Source organism: Bubalus kerabau, chromosome 7 (assembly GCF_029407905.1).
Source record: "Bubalus kerabau isolate K-KA32 ecotype Philippines breed swamp buffalo chromosome 7, PCC_UOA_SB_1v2, whole genome shotgun sequence".
Taxonomy (NCBI): Eukaryota; Metazoa; Chordata; class Mammalia; order Artiodactyla; family Bovidae; genus Bubalus; species Bubalus kerabau.
The window spans coordinates 28,516,838-28,537,945 of record NC_073630.1 but is presented as its reverse complement, the minus strand read 5'-3'; the positions used below and the strand labels follow the sequence as shown (position 1 = coordinate 28,537,945).

General features: G+C 40.0%; 1 protein-coding gene across 47 annotated transcripts in view; it reads left to right on the top strand.

The window, feature by feature from the left end:
• Window positions 1-21,108, top strand: part of DKK2 (dickkopf WNT signaling pathway inhibitor 2) — a 583,019-nt gene that overhangs the window by 131,711 nt on the left and 430,200 nt on the right. For 7 of the 47 annotated variants that reach the window (XR_008716848.1, XR_008716847.1, XR_008716850.1 and 4 more), the window contains exon 3: window positions 15,787-15,910. The exons of 39 other annotated variants lie outside the window; for them this stretch is intronic. The gene's annotated coding sequence lies outside the window, so the exon portion shown is untranslated. Of the gene's footprint in view, window positions 1-13,273; window positions 13,421-15,786; window positions 15,911-21,108 lie in introns of those variants that run through there. One more of the 47 variants, XR_008716852.1, reaches the window with a different exon arrangement.

The window sequence follows — 21,108 nt, the reverse complement described above, 5'->3', positions numbered from 1 at the left end:
ATTGTTGATAGTACTCTCTTATGATCCTTTGTATTTCTGTGTTGTCTGTTGTCTGTTGTGATCTCTCCATTTTCATTTCTAATTTTATTGATTTGATTTTTCTCCCTTTGTTTCTTGATGAGTCTGGCTAATGGTTTGTCAATTTTATTTATCCTTTCAAAAAACCAGCTTTTGGTTTTGTTGATTTTTGCTATGATCTCTTTTGTTTCTTTTGCATTTATTTCTGCTCTAAGTTTTAAGATTTCTTTCCTTCTACTAACCCTGGGGTTCTTCATTTCTTCCTTTTCTAGTTGCTTTAGGTGTAGAGTTAGGTTATTTATTTGACTTTTTTCTTGTTTCTTGAGGTGTGCCTGTATTGCTATGAACTTTCCCCTTAGGACTGCTTTTACAGTGTCCCACAGGTTTTGGGTTGTTGTGTTTTCATTTTCATTCGTTTCTATGCAAATTTTGATTTCTTTTTTGATTTCTTCTGTGATTTGTTGGTTATTCAGCAGCGTGTTGTTCAGCCTCCATATGTTGGAATTTTTAATAGTTTTTCTCCTGTAATTGAGATCTAATCTTACTGCATTGTGGTCAGAAAAGATGCTTGGAATGATTTCTATTTTTTTGAATTTACCAAGGCTAGCTTTATGGCCCAGGATATGATCTATCCTGGAGAAGGTTCCATGTGCTCTTGAGAAAAAGGTGAAATTCATTGTTTTGGGATGAAATGTCCTATAGATATCAATTAGGTCTAACTGGTCTATTGTATCATTTAAAGTTTGTGTTTCCTTGTTAATTTTCTGTTTAGTTGATCTATCCATAGGTGTGAGTGGGGTATTAAAGTCTCCCACTATTATTGTGTTATTATTAATATTTCCTTTCATACTTGTTAGCATTTGTCTTACATACTGTGGTGCTCCCGTGTTGGGTGCATATATATTTATAATTGTTATATCTTCTTCTTGGATTGATCCTTTGATCATTATGTAGTGACCTTCTTTGTCTCTTTTCACAGTCTTTGTTTTAAAGTCTATTTTATCTGATATGAGTATTGCTACTCCTGCTTTCTTTTGGTCCCTATTTGCACGGAAAATCTTTTTCCAGCCCTTCACTTTCAGTCTGTATGTGTCCCCTGTTTTGAGGTGGGTCTCTTGTAGACAACATACGTAGGGGTCTTGTTTTTGTATCCATTCAGCCAGTCTTTGTCTTTTGGTTGGGGCATTCAACCCATTTACGTTTAAGGTAATTACTGATAAGTATGATCCCGTTGCCATTTACTTTATTGTTTTGGGTTCGAATTTATACACCATTTTTGTGTTTCCTGTCTAGAGAATATCCTTTAGTATTTGTTGGAGAGCTGGTTTGGTGGTGCAGAATTCTCTCAGCTTTTGCTTGTCTGAAAAGCTTTTGATTTCTCCTTCATACTTGAATGAGATCCTTGCTGGGTACAATAATCTGGGCTGTAGGTTATTTTCTTTCATCATTTTAAGTATGTCTTGCCATTCCCTCCTGGCTTGAAGAGTTTCTATTGAAAGATCAGCTGTTATCCTTATGGGTATTCCCTTGTGTGTTATTTGTTGTTTTTCCCTTGCTGCTTTTAATATTTGTTCTTTGTGTTTGATCTTTGTTAATTTGATTAATATGTGTCTTGGGGTGTTTCGCCTTGGGTTTATCCTGTTTGGGACTCTCTGGGTTTCTTGGACTTGGGTGTTTATTTCCTTCCCCATTTTAGGGAAGTTTTCAACTATTATCTCCTGAAGTATTTTCTCATGGTCTTTCTTTTTGTCTTCTTCTTCTGGGACCCCTATGATTCGAATGTTGAAGCGTTTAATATTGTCCTGGAGGTCTCTGAGATTGTCCTCATTTCTTTTAATTCGTTTTTCTTTTATCCTCTCTGATTCATTTATTTCTACCATTCTATCTTCTAATTCACTAATCCTATCTTCTGCCTCTGTTATTCTACTATTTGTTGCCTCCAGAGTGTTTTTGATCTCATTTATTGCATTATTCATTATATATTGACTCTTTTTTATTTCTTCTAAGTCCTTGTTAAACCTTTCTTGCATCTTCTCAATCCTTGCCTCCAGGCTATTTATCTGTGATTCCATTTTAATTTCAAGATTTTGGATCAATTTCACTATCATTATTTGGAATTCTTTATCAGGTAGATTCCCTATTTCTTCCTCTTTTGTTTGGTTTGGTGGGCATTTATCCTGTTCCTTTATCTGCTGGGTATTCCTCTGTCTCTTCATCTTGTTTAAATTGCTGAGTTTGGGGTGTCCTTTCTGTATTCTGGCAGTTTGTGGAGTTCTCTTTATTGTGGTGTTTCGTCACTGTGTGTGGGTTTGTACAGGTGGCTTGTCAAGGTTTCCTGGTTAGGGAAGCTTGTGTCGATGTTCTGGTGGATGGAGCTATATTTCTTCTCTCTGGAGTGTAATGAAATGTCCAGTAATGAGTTATGAGATGTCTATGGTTTTGGGGTGACTTTGGGCAGCCTGTATCTTGAAGCTCAGGGCTGTGTTCCTTTGTTGCTGGAGAATTTGCTGGGTATGTCTTGCCCTGGAACTTGTTGGCCCTTGTGTGTTGCTTGGTTTCAGTGTCGGTATGGAGGCGTTTGATGAGCTCCTGTCAATTAATGTTCCTTGGGGTCAGGAGTTCCCTGGAGTCAGGGTTTGGACTTAAGCCTCCTGCTTCCAGTTATCGGTCTTATTTTTACAGTAGTTTCAAAACTTCTCCTTCTATATAGCACCATTGATAAAACATCTATGTTAAAGATGAAAAGTTTCTCTACTGTGAGGGTCACTCAGAGAGGTTCACAGCATTACATGGAGAAGAGAAGAGGGAGGAGGGAGTTAGAGGTGACCCAAATGAGATGAGGTGGAATCAATAGTGGATAGAGTGGGCTAGCCAGTAGTCACTTCCTTATGTGCACTCCACAACTGGACTGCTCAGAGATGTTCATGGAGTTATACAGAGAAGAGAAGAAGGAGGAAGGAGACAGAGGTGGCCAGAAGGATAAAAGGGGGAAATGAAAAGGAGGGAAATAGATCCAGCCAGTAATCAGTTCCCTAAGTGTTCTCCACCGTCTGGAACACACAGAAATTCACAGAGTTGGGTAGAGTAGAGAGGGGTTAGGGAGGAGATACAGGCGACCTGATGGAGAAAACGGAGAGTCCAAAGGGAGAGAGAGCAGTCAAGTCAGTAATCTCGCTCCCTAGTGAAAAATGGTTCCTGAAGATTGGATTCTTAAAGGTACAAAATTGGTAACAAATACATAAAAGCAAAAATTAAAAATCTAGTGTAGAGTTTGGAATTTCAAAAATACGATGTTAATGAAAAGAAGAGGGAAAAGAGAGAGAGAAAAAACGAACAAAGAAAAACAAACAAGGTTGCGAAAATTATAAAGAAACTACAGGTACAAGATTGATAACTAATACCAAAAAGCAAAAATTAAAAATCTAGAGTAGAGTTTGGAATTTCAAAAATACAATGTTAAAAAAAGAAGAAAAATAAAGAGAGAAAACAAACAAATCAACAAAAACAATGTCGCAAAAATTATAAAGAAAATACAGGTACAAAATTGATATCAAATACCAAAAAGCATAAATTAAAAATATTGAGTAGAGTTTGGAATTGCAGACATACGATGTTATACAAAAGAAGAAGAGAAAGAAACAGAGGAAAAAAAAAGTCACCGAAATTATGAAAAAAACTATAGGTACAAAATTGATAACATATACCAAAAGGCTAAAATTAAAAATCTAGAGTAGAGTTTGGAATTTCAAAATACAATGTTAAAGAAAAGAAGAAAAAGAAAAACAAAACAAAACACGGTCAAAAAATTATAAAATATATATATGAAGTTTGGCTGAAGAAGAAAAAAATAGGGTCTTTTTTTTTTTTTTGCAAAGTAATAGGTTATAAAAGTGAAAATTAAAGGACAATAGAGGACTTAAAATTTAAAAAAAAATAAAAAAAAGAAAGAAAAAAAGATTGATCATAAAAATAGTAAAAATATATCTAGGTCTTTCTCTGGTTTTGTTGTGAGTATTGTGGGTTCAGTTCATTTTTGGCTAGTTCCTTGGTCCGACTTATATTTCTCAAGATCTATAGGCCCCTTCCTATGTAGTCCGTAGTAACCACAGGGTTTTAATCTATGGCCTGTAGCTTCCAAGGCGTTTCTCTCTGTTATAGCTTCTTCTGTTTGCTGGTCTCTTCAGTGTCTGGTTCCCGCCCTGACACAAAGGAGGACACTTTTTTTTTTTTATTTAGGCTCACTTGTTCAGCCGCGCTGTGGAGAGGGAGGGAGGGATACTGCAAACAAATAACACTGGCGTGCGCTCGCGGTGCCTCAGCCACACTGGGTCTGCCCCCGCTCACGGCGCGTGTAGCCTCCCTGCCCACACTGCTCGGGCTCTAGGTTGTTCCGCCGGGAACAATCAGAGGCCAGCCCTGGGCTGAGCTCCCAGGTCCAAGCCGCTCAGGTTCAGGCACTCGGGTAGTCCTCAGAGGCGCAGACTTGGTTGGGCCTGCGTTTTGTGCTCTTCCCAGATCCAAGCAGCTCAGGTGATGAGGTGTTTGGCGAGCGCCAATGCTGCGACTTACCGCCTCCCCGCCACTCGGTTATCTGGGTGTAAAACCGGCGCACCTTCTCAGGCAGATGTTGACCGTCCAGACCCCCAAGAAGTTTTAGTTAGCAAAGAAGCCTGCTTACAGTTTTATAGATAGTGTCTCTCTGGGGCTGCGATTGCCCCCTTCCGGCTCTGGCTGGCTGTCACCGGAGGGGGAAGGCCTGCAGCCGGCTATCTCTATTCAGTCCTTGGTTCCGTGCGCGGGCCTGGCGGTGTCTTAGGTTAGGGCTGGCTTTTCGCGTGGTAGATATCCCACAGTCTGGTTTGCTAGCCCAAATTATTTCGCTCAGATAGCGCTCAGGACATTCGGGCCAGATTCTTACTGTAAGTGATGCAGCCCGTGCAGCGCTTCCCTGCCCATCCCCCGCTTGCTAATGGCGTGTGCAGGCGTCTGCGCTGCTTCTCCACTGGGGGAGTTACTGTAGGGCTCGCAATCTGCGATTTTTAATTGTTTATTTATTTTTTCTCCCTGTTATGTTGCCCTCTGTGGTTCCAAAGCTCGGCACAGATTCGGCAGTGAGAGGGTTTCCTGGTGTTTGGAAACTTCTCTCTTTTTAAGACTCCCTTCCCGGGACGGAACTCCGTCCCTCCCTCTTTTGTCTCTTTTTTTGTCTTTTATATTTTTTCCTACCTCCTTTCGAAGAGTTGGGTTGCTTTTCTGGGTGCCTGATGTCCTCTGCCGGCATTCAGAAGTTGTTTTGTGGAATTTACTCGACGTTTAAATGCTCTTTTGATGAATTTGTGGGGGAGAAAGTGTTCTCCCCGTCCTACTCCTCCGCCATCTTGGCTCCTCCCCCAAGCGTCTTTTAATTTCATGGCTGCAATCACCATCTGCAGTGATTTTGGAGCTCCAAAAAATAAAGTCTGCCACTGTTTCTACTGTTTCTCCATCTATTTGCCAGGAAGTGATGGGACCAGATGCCAAGATCTTTGTTTTCTGAATGTTGAGCTTTAAGCCAACTTTTTCACTCTCTTCTTTCACTTTCATCAAGAGGCTCTTTAGTTCTTCACTTTGTGCCATAAGAGTGGTGTCATCTGCATATCTGAGGTTATTGATATTTCTCCTGGCAGTCTTGATTCCAGCTTGTGCTTTTTTTTTTTTCAAGCCCAGCATTTCTCGTGATGTACTCTGCATATAAGTTAAATAAGCAGGGTGACAATATGCAGCCTTGATGTACTTCTTTTCCTATTTGGAATCAGTCGGTTGTTCCATGTCCAGTTCTAACTGTTGCTTCTTGACCTGCATCCAGATTTCTCAAGAGGCAGGTCAGGTGGTCTGGTATTCCCATTTCTTTCAGAATTTTCCACAGTTTATTGTAATCCACACAGTCAAAGGCTTTGGCATAGTCAATAAAGCAGAAATAGATGTTTTTCTGGAACTCTCTTGCTTTTTTGATGTTCCAACGGATGTTGGCAATTTGATCTCTGGTTCCTCTGCCTTTTCTAAAACCAGCTTGAACATCAGGAAGTTCACAGTTCACATATTGTTGAAGCCTGACTTGGAGAATTTTGAGCATTACTTTACTAGTGTGTGCTGCTGCTGCTAAGTCGCTTCAGTCGTGTCCGACTCTGTGCAACCCCATAGATGGCAGCCCAACAGGCTCCCCCATCCCTGGGATTCTGAAATAAGTGCAATTGTGTGGCAGTCTGAGGATTCTTTGGCATTGCCTTTCTTTGAGATTGGAATGAAAATGGACCTTTTCCAGTCCTGTGGCCACTGCTGAGTTTTCCAAATTTGCTGGCATATGGAGTGCAGCACTTTCACAGCATCATCTTTTATGATTTGAAATAGCTCACCTGGAGTTCCATCACCTCCATTAGCTCTGTTCATAGTGATGCTTCCTAAGGCCCACTTGACTTCACATTCTAGGATGTCTGGCTCTAGGTCAGTGATCACACCATCGTGATTAACTGGGTCGTGAAGATCTTTTTTGTACAGTTCTGCTGTGTATTCTTGCCACCTCTTCTTAATATTTTCTGCTTCGGTTAGGTCCATTCCATTTCTGTCCTTTATTGAGCCCATCTTTGCATGAAATGTTCCCCAGGTATCTCCAATTTTCTTGAAGAGATCTAGAGGTTGTCTTAGTTATCTTTTATTTCAGTACAGAACACCCTATAATTTGGTGATTCTTCTGCTGGGACCTTGGAAGGAGTGGAGCTGTAGCATCCAGTCTAGCTTCAGGCATTGCCTCACGTGGGCTCCTTGGTCTGTCTGGGAAGTTGGACTGCTCACATAATGGCTCTATTCTAAGAGTAATCAGAGTGAACTAAAGCATGAACCATGATTTATTAAAGCACACCATTACATCTGCTGCACCCTATTGATCAGACTAGTCAGAATCAACCTAGATTCTGGAGGGAGAGAAATAGGTAAATGAGAAGAGTGGCAGGGAAGGTAGAAAAATCTGTACTTCTCTGCAGTATGCTAGACATTGTGAATAGAAGAGATTCCCAGTTAGTGGCTCAGTTGGTAAACAATCTGCCCACAATGCAGGAGACTGTCTGCAGTGAAGGAGACCTGGGTTCAATCCTTGGGTTGTGAAGATCCCCTGGAGAAATAAATGGCAACCCATTCCAATATTCCTGCCTGGAAAATCGCATGGACAGAACCGAAGAGCCTCGTGGGCTACGGTCCATGGAGTCACAAGACTTGGACACAACTTAGCGACTAAACCACCAGGGTTTGAAGTCTTTGAAGAGATATGGTCTTTCATTGATGGCCAATGCGTTCTCTGAGGCTTGACAGTTACTGATAAGTTTATTTCCAGCTTTGCATTTCTTGGCTGAAAGAAATTGGCATTTGGATTACCTCAATCTATAGTGATCATGCCGTCTATGGGGTCGCACAGAGTCGGACACGACTGAAGCGACTTAGCAGCAGCAGCAGCATATTATAAAAATAAAAATAATCCATTCTTCTATCCTGGGAAATTAAGAATTTAGATATCTTTGTCGGATTTTGATGAATCCTAAAAAAATGTTTATGTAAGTTTAAATTATCCGTGTAAATATAATTGAATCCTGCAGTTCACTGATTGACATGATTTTCATCAATAGCTTCAGTTTTTCTCTCTTATCAAATCACAGATAAGAGCTGCTGAGTAGTCCCAAGAGGACTGATTCAGTTTTTATCCCTTTCCTGCCTACTATGTGGTGTAGGTGCAGAGGCACAATGTGAGGACCGGTAGGCAGAGAGCCAGGCTCCTCTGTCCTTCACCATCTCCTGGAGTTTGCTCAAGTTCATGTCCATTGAGTTGTTAACCCCTTTTATCCTTTTGCCTTCAGTCTCTCCTCATCAGAGTCTTTTCCAATGAGTTGGCTCTTCATGTCAGCTCAGCAATTACTTGCAACCAAAAGTATCAAACTGCCAGCTCTTACCTAATGTCTCAGAAAAGTTTCATGTACTTCTTTGATACCTGCTTTTATCCAGTCTCCCAGAAGGCTCTCAAATTCTTCTTCGAATTCCCCCACACTGCTGGATCCCAAATCCTTTGTTCCTCCCTCATGTTTCTTGAGCTCTGGGTGCTCATTTCCAGATATCTAAGAGATACCCCTACTGATCTGCCAGATAGTCACCTGGATTTGCTTCCAGTGAATGTTTTTATTTGCAATCTTCAAGCCTATTTCCTTTCAGTATTTTATATCTCAGTTAATGCCACCATCATCCACCAGTTGTCAGTAATCAACATCACGTCTTCCTTGATTCTACTCATATTCAGTTTTTATTTAAATTTGGACTTTTCCAGCCTCCTGAATATGTCCTGAGTATCTTTCTTCTCTGTCCGTATCACCACTGATTTAGTTCATTTAGTGAGCAAGCATTCGTCTTCCCTTGCTTACAAAATAGCTATAAAATGGTCTCATTACCTTCAGTCTCACTTTCTTCTAGATTATCTTATACAGTTTTGTCAGAATTACTTTTAGAAAAGCTATTCATCTGCTTAAAATCCCTCATGAATATCTGTTGCCCACTGGTTGGAGAACAAATGTGTATTGGTAGTCTACAAATCACCCATGGTAATTTGTAATCTTACCAGTCATTTACTTTTCAGGCTTCAACTCTTGCCAGTGGTATTCACTGTCTCATTTATCCTTGTGATTCCAGAAAACGTAAGGCTTTCGTGGGTCCATGCATCAGTATATGTCATTCCAATTGCACTGGGGTCCCTGTCTTTATCATGTCTGCCTGGTAGACCTGATTCATCCTGTAAAACTTATCTCAATAGCTTTATAATGACCTCTTGAGAAACGATTTGAGAGTTCCCGCCACTGATAGTATATTTGTAATCTATTTGGCTTAATATCTGAATCCCCATCATTCTTCTCTGCCAGTATCAGTGGCACTATTGTTAATTGTCTAAATTTAAATAAAGTACAGTGTTCCTACTAATTAAAATAATGGTACCCAGAATAGTGTCTGATATTCACCATGCCTTCCTCTCACTATGGTTAGCATTTTCTACTCCACAAAGCAACTATAAATTCAGATCCACAGGAATCACAGTGAAGAGGCTCCTGAACAACTGATAGAGTCACATATAACTGCTCTCTGTAAATGTTAATTTCATAAATCCTGTTTTAATCTCATTTGAATCTGGTTTTTCAACCAGAAAGTGAAAGTCACTTAATCATGTCTGAGTCTTTGCGACCCCATGGACGCTAGTCCGTGGAATTCTCTAGGCCAGAATACTGGAGTGGATAGCCATTCCCTTCTCCAGAGGATCTTCCCATCCCAGGGATCAAACCCAAGTCTCCCTCACTGCAGGCGGATTCTTTACCAGCTGAGCCACCAGGGAAGCCCTGAATCTGGTTAACCATGTAAATCTGGTTAGCCATATGCAGTTATCAAGAAAACTAGACCCTGCCTCTCTTCCTTCCCTTACGTTTAGTTGCTAAGTTGTGTCTGATTCTTTTGCAACCCCATGAGCTAGCCACGGGGTTTTTCAGGCAAGAATACTGGAGTGGGTTGCCATTTCCTTGTCCAGGGGATCTTCCCAACCCAGGGATTGAACCCGTGGCCCCTGCCATGTCTCCTGCATTGTAGGTGGGTTCTTTACCCCTAAGCCACTGGGGAAGCCCTTTCCTTATATATCAAGATTTAGTTCAGTTACCCATGTTTATCTTGCCCATAGCTGCTAGAACTGAATCAGCATTGTTTATCAAAGTCATTATAAGTGACTTTATTTTTGGTATTTACATTTTTTTTCAGTCTATTTCAATATCTCACAGAAGACAAACATTAATTTGTAAAAGTTTTCTAATTTACAAATTATTTCCCCTTTTCCATATTGTAACATAAGGCGATTTGTTTAACATTCCCAATTTTCCAAGTTATAAGACTTTATTAAATATTAAATGCTATGTATTTTTTGTTCTGATTCTGATGTTTTAATTAATACGTCCATTTTACTTAATTTAAGCTTAGACATTTAAAAGTACTGTCCCACTTAAACTGTGTAGAACACAGGCAGAATGATAAATACCAGCTGGCGATGTAAATAGTTTCCTGATAAAGGGGATGTATTACTGATATCACATCTCCTCCTCATTCTGTCCATGAATGATGCTGTTCTTGACAGGACAAAGCAAAAGATTCACAGACATGCTACCCTTGACACACCTGAATTTCTCAAACCAACAATAGCAGCTGTGTATTTAATAACTTTTGCCATGTGAATAAAAAAACATTTAACTGGTATGTTTATAAGGGTGTTGAAGAGACGTGTGTTTCCACAAAACAAATCTGAAAAAAAGGAACGGAGGCAATTTAGGTGAAAGAGGATTTGTTAAAGCAGCTTGAGTTAATTAAATCTCTTGCTGGCTTTATTTGGTTTCTTGTCAGTATGCCTTACTTCTTCTTTCAACTTAGTGTTGGCTATCTTGAAGTTGACTGGCTTGAATGGGAGGACCACACCCTTAATTTGATTTTCCCCCTGAGTCATTTCATTCAACAAAGAAATTTTACTGGGCTTTTTTTTTCCTTCAAAGTCTTTTTTAAATGCCACATTGTACTGTGTCTAGAAAATAACTTGGGGTGTGGTTACTGGTATGCAGAACATGGAACTTACAGGAAGCAATGTGATTAGAAGTCCACTGAATATTTGAGGGAATTAATTCCCACCCAAAACTCAATACTAGTTTAGAAACACTGGAACCCATAATTTTCATGAGTGGAATATAGCTTCAGTTATTTAAGAGCCTTCACAGAGGGCATGCTCCTCAATATATCCACTTTAGATGGATATCCTCCCGGAGGGTAGAGGCAAGGACCAAGGAGAACTGTGGATGAGGGGGTTCCTCATAGAGAACAGAATCCAGATTAAATCAATAAACTCGTCCCCACCCCAAAACACAGAACAGGTGGCGAGTAGAATGTCTGTCCAGTGACAACCATATGGATCCCATTTCTCCTCTTTCTGGATGGGATGTTTATTGAAGTTAATCCTGTCCCCATTCCACCACTGGATATACTGAGTATCGAGTAAATGTGGGAAAAGGAGGAGCAGAAAACAGGTTGTTTTAGTCAATTGGGCATCAATCAATAAGGAATCTTTTGCAGACTTGATGGTGTATTGAACATCACCTGAAATTTTGGATCTGAAATCTGTAACTGGTGAGGATTTGGGGTTGTACTTCTGGGGAGTGGATAGGTGTGGTCTGTGTGTGGGAGGAAGATCAAAATGGGTATTTGGTGACCAGATGGACTATGAAAGAGGCTGGCAAGATAGCAACTTGCTTCCATCTTCTTGGACAGACAAGAAAGGTAGATTTTTCAGTTTCCCTTGTATTTAGAAGTTAGAGGCATGAGTCATGTGACTGTATATCATACAGATAATGGAATGTGAGTGGAAATGGCTTATGCCAATTCCAGGCTTGGCTTCTAAAAATCTCTTGTGCAATCACACTGTCTTGTCTCTTAAACTTGCTGATTGGGAGGATGGGTGGGTGGTTGGGTGGGTGAAGTGGTAGATTCCAACAAGACTCTGGAGGATAGTGGATCCACATGGTGGAAAAGGTCAGCTCAAGAGTATGTCATGCAAGTTGAGCAGTTATACAGTGTTAAGTGAAAGAAAGTGAAGTCGCTCAGTCATGTCTGACTCTTTGCAGCCCCATGGACTGTAGCCCACCAGGCTCCTCCATCCATGGAATTTTCCAGGCAAGAGTACTGCAGTGGGTTACCATTTCCTTCTCCAGGGGATCTTCCTGACCCAGGGATCGAACCCGGGTTGCCTGCAATGCAGGCAGATGCTAAAATGCTTTACTGTCTGAGCCACCAGGGAAGCCCTGTACAGTGTTAAGGTGACCATATACTTTACTTTCCAAACCAGGGCAGTTTTAAGAGTAAAGTGGGGGGACGTATTATTAGTAATTGTGCAGAGACAACAGCATATCCCATGACAGTCCAGGACTAATTTAATGTACCATTGTTTTATGTAATGTAGCTGTCTCAGGTGCGGGCTTATTTTTGTTCAGTCACTAAGCTGTGTTCAACTCTTTGTGACCCCATGAACAGCAGCACACCGTTTCCCTGTCCTTCACTGTCTCCCAGAGTTTGCTCAAACTCATGTCCGTTGAATCAGTGATTCCATCCAACCATCTCATCCTCTGTTGCCCACTTCTCCTCCAGCCCTCAGTCTTTCCCAGCACGAGGTGAAGTCTAGATTAGAGTAAAGAGTTCCTGGGAAAGAACCAGACAAGTGAAAGAGGCGGCAGTGAACTGTCTGTCCTGACAAAGGGCATTTCACTACCAGGAGAAACTTCAGACATGACCAGCTGAGCAAAAGGCCTTTTCCCCTTTATCTCTAATTCTCCCTCCCCACCATGACCCTGGAGATTCTAGAAGAAAAATATTGAATAGGAAAAGAATATTGAAGAGAAAGTTACAAAGACACTAAAAAGCATTAATGACGTCTGATTTCCCCACTGCTGATTTGCAAAAGCCCAGATCAGCTATGTACTTTGAATTGGATGAGCAATTGGACTTTAAAAAATCAGAAAATGGGGGACTTTTGTTTTTTTAAAATATCTGCAAAAATTATAGGATCTACTTGAAATGATAGCAGTAATAATAGCTAATGTTTATGTAATGATTTAATACATTTTTCTTTATACATTATAATACATTTTAATATATGTCAAGTGCTGTTCTAATTATTAATTCAAGTATTCACATTAGTTTAATGTATATTATATTCACTAACATATACATTAATTATAATTAATTGTGGGAACTAGGAGCTGGGATTGGACTCTGATGGTTTGGTTCTCTTGGATCTGAGCTTCCTGCTGCTAAGTATTGCCTCCTTCAGATGAACTGCCTCTGCAGAAAGCAATCAAAGATAATAGTGGGGGAAAGTTAAATTGCTATACAACAGTACCTCATTGATTCTAACCTATTTAATGAAACAATTAGACATGCATAAGAACGCAGTTTCAGTGTTTAAGAATCAGTGATAACTAGAAAACTGGAGAGAAAATTAAGAATCAGTGATAACTAGAAAACTGGAGAGAAAATTGTGACCCTAGAACTGTATACCTGATATAATCTCCCCAACCTATCAAAATCAAGATAACAAATGAATTTCTTAAGGAGTGGATACAAGGTGTCCAATTGAGAGTCTGTTGAAATACTTCCTGTCAATCATTGTGTATCTTTATAGGACAGGGAGAGGCAATGGGGATGTTGTGAGAATGAAGAGCTTGAGAAGAGAAACAAGAGAAGCAAACAGTGTCCCTGGAGACAAGACTTCCAAGGAGAATAGTCATCAGTGTTATACAAAGCAAAAAGGATGCTAATGCAAAAAATCATGAATAGGGCTTTTGTTAGTTTTTTATTTTTTAAAGGAAGAAAATTTTGCCTTGTTAAAATCAATTTCCTGCCTATAAGAGTCAAGATAGAATGAAATAGCCTTCTTTTCTCAGGTTCTACCTAGACTGTGCTGAACATGTGGCTAGACCTTAGCTGGACCACATCCAGCAATGTTAAGTAATCCTGAAGGATGTGGTATTTTGTAGCTTTATCACAAATGATTTGTCTAATTTTTATGATTTATAATTGTGGGCTACTCCAAAGAGCAGGGTATCTGAGGCTTTTCATGATAAGGCTAAACACGATTACAAACCAATGAAGATGTTCTTTTTCTCAGTAAAATAAATTTAGTGTTACAAATCTGGGTCAGAAACTAGCTTTATGGAAGGGGGTCTGGATGTCTCTGCAGCTTCCTCTTTGCATCAGAGGCCAGAATCTAGTCAACTTGGTCCAGATTATTGCCAGTCTGTGCAGCTGCTCTTTCCATTGCATCTCCCTGTGGATGGCCACCAATTGAGTTGTACTGAACCATTGTGAGGTTCAGTAGTGTTTGCAAACCATGCACTGCTCCCTTGTAGACCATTGATAGGAAAGAAAAATGGAGGCTTTACTCTATACAGATGAAACTGCCACAATTTTAGATTAAACTGATGAAATATATTTATAATTTGTTTGGAGTATGAAGTGACAAATTAGAGCAGATAAATCGGACTAATCTAGCATGTTGGCCCTATTCCTCTTTTCTTTCTGTGCTTACTCCTTAAATGTCAGGTTCACTGTCTATTAATACTTTGCAGGAGCTCGCCTCCTTTCTGGGCGCCTTTAAGGTAATAGCTATTAAGCTCTTCTGTTTCTTAAATTACAGATTTAGTCAACAAGATTTGCTTTATTGCTTGTCATTTTCCATTTGGAATAAGAAATGCAAAATTTTTCTTTTTAAGTCTTTCATTAGTATTTAGTTTTCAAGCTGCAGACTCACTGTGAACCTAACTTTTTCTGTACTGTAGAGCCACTGCTGAGAGAGTTGTCCTTGTTGCTAAGTCGTGTCTGACTCTGCGACCCCATGGACTGTAGCATGCCAGGCTCCTTTGTCCTCCGCTGTCTCCCAGAGTTTACTCATCATCTCATCCTCTGCCACCCTTTCTATTGCCTTCCGGCACTGCGAGAGCCTGCAGTAAAAGAAATGGCAGAAAGGGGACTAGAGCCACTTCTCATTAACTTAGGACTTCCTGGTTTAGAGGCACTCTGTTCATACCATGGAAACTTGGTTGATTTAGCTTCCACAGTCTGATTCTCTAATTCTTTATGCCTTAGAATCTTTAGCATAAAGGTTGTGATTGATAGATTATTAGGTGCAATAAGTGCTTGACTTTTTCAATTATTAGAAGATATTAGCTGAGGTAATAACTTAATTCTTCTAGTGGATGACTGCTCACCTGTCTTTTATAGTCTCCTCAGTTCAGTTCAGTTCAGTCACTCAGTCGTGTCCGACTCTTTTCAACCCCATGGAGTGCAGCACACCAGTCCTCCCTGTCCATCACCAGTTCCCGGAGCTTGCTGAAACTCGTGTCCATTGATTGGTGATGCCATCCAACCATCTCATCCTCTGTCGTCCCCTTCTCCTTCTGCTTTCAATCTTCCCCAGCATTAGGGTCTTTTCCAATGAGTCAGTTCTTCACATCAGGTGGCCGAAGTATTGGAGCTCCATTAGCAACTCTGAAAAGTCATAGAACTTTTTTTTTTTTGACACGTACCCTTTGCTGTATTTATTTTTGGCTTTGCTGGGTCTTCGTTGCTGCGTGCAGCCTTTCTCTACTTGCGGTGCACGGGCTTCCTACTGTGGTGCCTTCTCTTTTTGAAGAGCACGGGCTCTGGGGTCACACAGGCTTCAGTAGTTGCAATACAGGGGCTCATTAGTTGTGGCTCTCTGGCCCTAGAGCGTTCAGGCTCCATTAGTGCGGCTCATGGGCTCTAGAGTGTGGGCTCAGTAATTGTGGCACACGGGCCCAGTTGCTCCATAGCATGTGAAATCTTTCCAGACCAGGGATAGAACCCACATCCCCTGCGTTGGCAGGCAGATTCTCCTACATATCCTTAAGAGAGTTTTACCTTACAAATGGTATTTTGGTATCTTATTTGGGTAGTTTAAAGAAGGTACCCAAAGAAAAGAGTCCAAGTTGGCTGGGCCTAATTGTAAAGATCCAAAGGGTATTCTAAAGAAACAGGTCAATTTAGCAAATTTATCATAAGAACGCTACTTGTTCTTTTATTCCTAATGATTGGTCAAATTGTTGCTTTTCTGTGTACAAAGACAAAATCTATGCAGAGATCGTAAGTCCTGAGACCTGTTTAATTTGTCTGCAGCCTTGTCTCCATTGACTCTTCGAAATGCTGTATTCTTAAAGAGAATCTGAAGGATCATGAAGAAGAAACAAAAGATATCTTGGACATCTTTTAAAAATTTTTAACATTTTATAATGATTTAAATGTAAGCAAATCAGAGACACATGGATTACATTTCCCTTGGAATACACATGGGTTTGAAAAATTAAGAGAAAACAGGCTTGGCACATTATGGTTGGGTATTACTGAACGTAAAACATTTGGGGAAAATATTTAGTTTTTTTTTGACAAGTGCCAAAAATGACTGAGCTCACTCATCTGCTTTCCCTCTCCTTTGCCTCTAGCATCAGCCTGAAGTTAGAGGGCTTTCGAGGTGAAAGGATGAGGTTTTGTATTTCCTTGTCAGGAAATTAATCTTGCCTTATCTGTCTCTTCCTCCATCTTCTTTACCATATCTCCCACTACACAGAGGGATGAACAACTTCTCACTTAAAAGAGTGATAACAATTTTGGAACAGTGTGTTTCAGAGTTGAGTGAATTCTCATAATAGTACTAAACTCTGCAGAAGCCAGAGAGGGGGCAGTTAATAAACGCTTTCTGAGTCAAACTCAGTAACTTTAAAGAATTACCTGCCTTGCAGTTGTATCGTGCAGTTGTTAGCTGCACTGTGCCTTGCTGCAAACTCACTCCTTCCCTCTACCACAGACATTTATTGGGTACCTATTATGTACAAGGTAATGTTCTAAATACTGCCAAAAGTTGAAGATTTGATCTTGAGGTATTGTTGAGCGGTGACAGCTTAGTATAAACATGTAGTAGATGAATGCCAGGTTGAATATTGTGAGGTTTCATTTCTCTTTTTGGTATTTTCAGGTGATTGTGAAAAACCTATTATTTGTTCTCTACTTATTCATCAAATCTGCATTTATGTGGTGTTTATCTGGCACATATGTCTCTTTGATACTGATTCTATAGTGGAAGAAACAAATGTGATTCATTCATAAATACATGGTCTGATTCTACATACGTCAATGGTGTTCTAAATGTACATCTGTAGACACAAAGCCATCTCAAGGTGATATCACAGTGGACAAGACATGGCCTTGCCCTAACATCTCCTTGGAGCTTGACTTTTAAAACTCTGTATCTACAGCAGCCCCCACCCCAAGTTCCCTATTGTTGTTGTTTAGTTACTAAGTTGTGTCTGACTCTTTTGTGACCTCATGGACTGGAGCCCACCAGGCTCCACTCTGTCCATGGGATTTCCATGGGAATACTGGAGTGGGTTGCCATTTCCTTCCCCAGGGGATCTTCCCAACCCAAGGATCGAACCCATGTCTCCTGCATTGGCAGGCAGATTCTTTACTGCTGGGCCACCAGGGAAGCAAGTTCCCTATTACCAAGGCTCATTGGAATTATTTGTTCTAAAAAGTGACAAGTAATAGCAAATGATGGAAATAAGAGACTTTAAATAGCTCATAATAGGCAAGATATTTATAAGCAGTCTATTCTTTCAAATCAAGGTAAGGGAGATTTATCATGGCGTAAACAGTTGAGTCTACTTTTCTGCCCTCCATTATTGTAAAACATGGAGTCTAGAAACAAAGACCAAACCTGGAAGTGCAAAGATTCATTTTTTGAGCTTTGGGGAAGGGATCTTACAAGTATCCATATTTATTAGGTCTGTAGAAAAAAATTCAGTCAGGTTTAAAGCCTGAGTGAACTGGGGTATGAAACCTGAGAACTGACCTTTGATCTCCTTGGTAAGCACGCTAGGATGTGGTGCTTGCACTTGGCGGGCAAGCAGTCAGGATTTTCAGAGCAAGAGGATATCAGTGTCCTGGGAGAATGTCAAAGGGAGTTTCTCAAAGGACCTGGCAGTCCTACAATCTGTATGTTTATCTCAGTCTTTGCTTTTTTCTCCTCCTTTCAACAGATGATTGCCCCTGAACAAATATCTCTTTGCTTAACGGTATACTAAACTTTTGCAATATATGAAAGTTACTGCCAATCACTTTCACGGAAAGATAGATTCTTTAAAAATCATTTGCTTTCCCTTTTTCTGTCTCAGAAGAACTTCATTCCATGACACTGTTTTTGATAGCTAGATCATAAAGTAATTCTATTTTTAAGTTTTTGAGAAATCTCTATAATGTTCTCCATATTAGCTCTATCAATTTGTATTTCTACCAAGAGTGCACAAGGATTCCCTTTTCTCCACACCCTTGCCAGCACTTCCTGTCTCTTGTTTCCTTGATAATAGTCATTCTAAAGATGTGAGGTGATATCTCATGGTGGTTTTGATTTGCATTTCCTTGATGATTAGTGATGCTGAGCATCTTTTTATGTATCTGTTGACCATATGGGTGTCTTCTTAAAAACATGTCTGTTCAAATCCACTGTCCAGCTTTTGACTGAATTGTGTTTTGCTATTGAGTTGTATGAGTTTTTAAAAATCTTTTTGATATTAACTCCTTATCAGATATATAACTTGGAAATATTTTCCTCCAATTCTGTATATTGCTTTTTCCTATTATTGTTATTTTTTTAACTGTCTAGGTTTTTTTGTTTGATACAGTCCCACTTGTTTGTTTTTGCTTTTTCTGCTTCTGCCTTTTGGTATCATGTCCAAAAAATTATTAGTTGTCAAGCAAGGAAATTTTTTCTTATGTTTTCTTCTGGGACTTTTATGGTTTCAGGTGTTTAATCCATTTTAAATGGATTTTTGTGATATAAGATAGGGATCCAATTTCATTCTTCTGCATGTGATTGTCCAGTTTCCTCACCCTTTCCCTATTGTCTTTTCTTGACTAGCTTATCATAGATTAACTGATAATATATACACAGGTTTTATTTCTGGGCTCTCAATTATGTTCCAGTGTTCTATATGTCTACTTTTTAATCACAGTAACATACTGTTTGAACTACTGTAGTTTTGTAGTAACAGTTTGAAAACAGCTTTGTTCTTTTTTATCAGTATCGCTTCGTTTATCCAGAGTCTTTTGTGGTTTCATGTGAATCTTAGGATTGCTTTTTCTATTTCTGTGAAAAATTGCCATTGAAAATTTGGGGGATTGCAACTAATATGGACATTTTCAGTTCAGTTCAGTCGCTCGGTCGTGTCTGACTCTTTGCGACCCCATGAATCACAGCATGCCAGGCCTCCCTGTCCATCACCAACTCCCGGAGTTCACTCAGACTCCTGTCCATCTAATCAGTAATGCCATCCAGCCATCTCATCCTCTGGCGTCCCCTTCTCCTCCTGCCCCCAATCCCTCCCAGCATCAGAGTCTTTTCCAATGAGTCAACTCTTCACATGGGGTGGCCAGAGTACTGGAGTTTCAGCTTCAGCATCAGTCCCTCCAAAGAAATCCCAGGGCTGATCTCCTTCAGAATGGACTGGTTGGATCTCCTTGCAGTCCAAGGGACTCTCAAGAGTCTTCTCCAACACCACAGTTCAAAAGCAGCAATTCTTCGGTGCTCAGCTTTCTTCACAGTCCAACTCTCACATCCATACATGACCACTGGAAAAACCATAGCCTTGACTAGACGGACCTTTGTTGGCAAAGTAATGTCTCTGCTTTTCTATATGCTCTCTAGGTTGCATTTTAACAGTATTAATTATTATGATCCATGAAAATGGAATATCTTTTTATTTATTTGTCTTCAATTCCTTTCATCAATGTCTTGTATTTTTCAGTATACAGATCTTTTACTTCCTTGGCTAAACTTAATCTATAAATATTTTATCGCTTTCAGTGCTGTTCTGAATGTGACTATTTTCTTTCTTTTTCAGATATTTCATGTAGAAAGGCACCTGATTTCTGTATGTTGATTTTGTATCCTGCAACTTTACTAAATTCACTGATTAGTTCTTGCAGTTTTCATTTGAGTCTTTAGGATTTTCTATATATAAGATCATATCTCCTGCAAAGACAGTTTTACTTCTTCCTTTCTGATTTGAATGCTTTCCTCTGTTGGCCTCTTCATGGGTTTCCTGAATGTCCTCATGGCATGACAGTTGGCCAGCCCGAGGAAGTGATCTGAAAGAGAACGGGAGAGAGAGAGAGGGAAGAAGGGCAGAAGGGAAGGAGGGAGAGAGGAAGAGAGATTTTGAGAGGGTGCGTGAGCTTATCAGCCCAAGATGAAAGTCTCAGTCTTCTATACTGTAATTTGGGGAGTGACACGCCATCATGTCTGCTGGAAATCACTGTTTATAGAGACTAATCTTAGTATCATGTGGGAAGCACTGTACAGGATGTAGGTGTCAGCAGGTGGGACTCTTTGGGGACTGGGTTCCGCAGTATATTTTAGAACCAAAGTAGCAGGGTATTCTTGGGCTTTTTCACTCCACCTGTTTAATTATCAATGTTTATTTTCCTTTCTCAACTATTTTTTCTAGGTCACTAATTGTTTACAGACTGTAAAGGGTTTTTTTTTTTAATTATTATTATTCATTGGTCACAAGAATTTCTAATTCTTTCACTCTCCCATTTCAAAAAGGCCTCAGGTTTTTCCACAATTTAACCAGCAGATGGAGCATGAAAACCTGACATTTTAATAACGACTTTTATCAGGTTACATGTAATACTCTCTTACAGCTTTGAGAGGGGCCTTAGCACTGGTTTAATCCTCTCATCCTACAGGTTAAAAACAGTGTTAAGAGTTAGGTTTCCTGCATTTCCCTTGCACCACCTGCCTCAACTGGAATCACTTGATGGTGCCTCCTCAGAGCATTGAATTCCATTCATTTCAATTTTATTCAGTTCCTACTGTGGTGAATTCCTTCACAATGAATAAAGCAATCCATGTCCCATAAGAAACTGCAGTTTGGTTGAATACAATGTGTGGTGCAGTGGCAAAGAATCCACCTGCCAATGCAGCTGATGTGAGAGACACAGATTCAATTCCTGGGATGGGAAGATCCCCTGAAGAGAGAAATGGCAACCCATTCTAGTATTCTTGCCTGGAAAATTCCACAGACAGAGGAGCCTGGTGGGCTACAGTCCATGGGGTTACAAAGAGTTGGACAGGACTGGGCATCCATGCGTTATACTAAGAACCACAATATCTTAGGATTTAGGGCTGTGATATCTAAAGGCCATGTCATAGGTATTGGGATAACTGGGCATGTATCTTAAAGAATTAGCGGAAATTATCTAGGAGGAGTTTGAGTGATAGAAGAACATTTCTGGAAGAGGGAACATGAGGAAATATGGAAAGGATAGAAATAGCCTGGTATCTATGGAAAACCAAATAGTTCAGTATTTCTGGTGCATGAAAGAAAAAGGGTAAAATCACTCAGGTTTACTGAGTAATGATTGTACTATCACAATTAATAG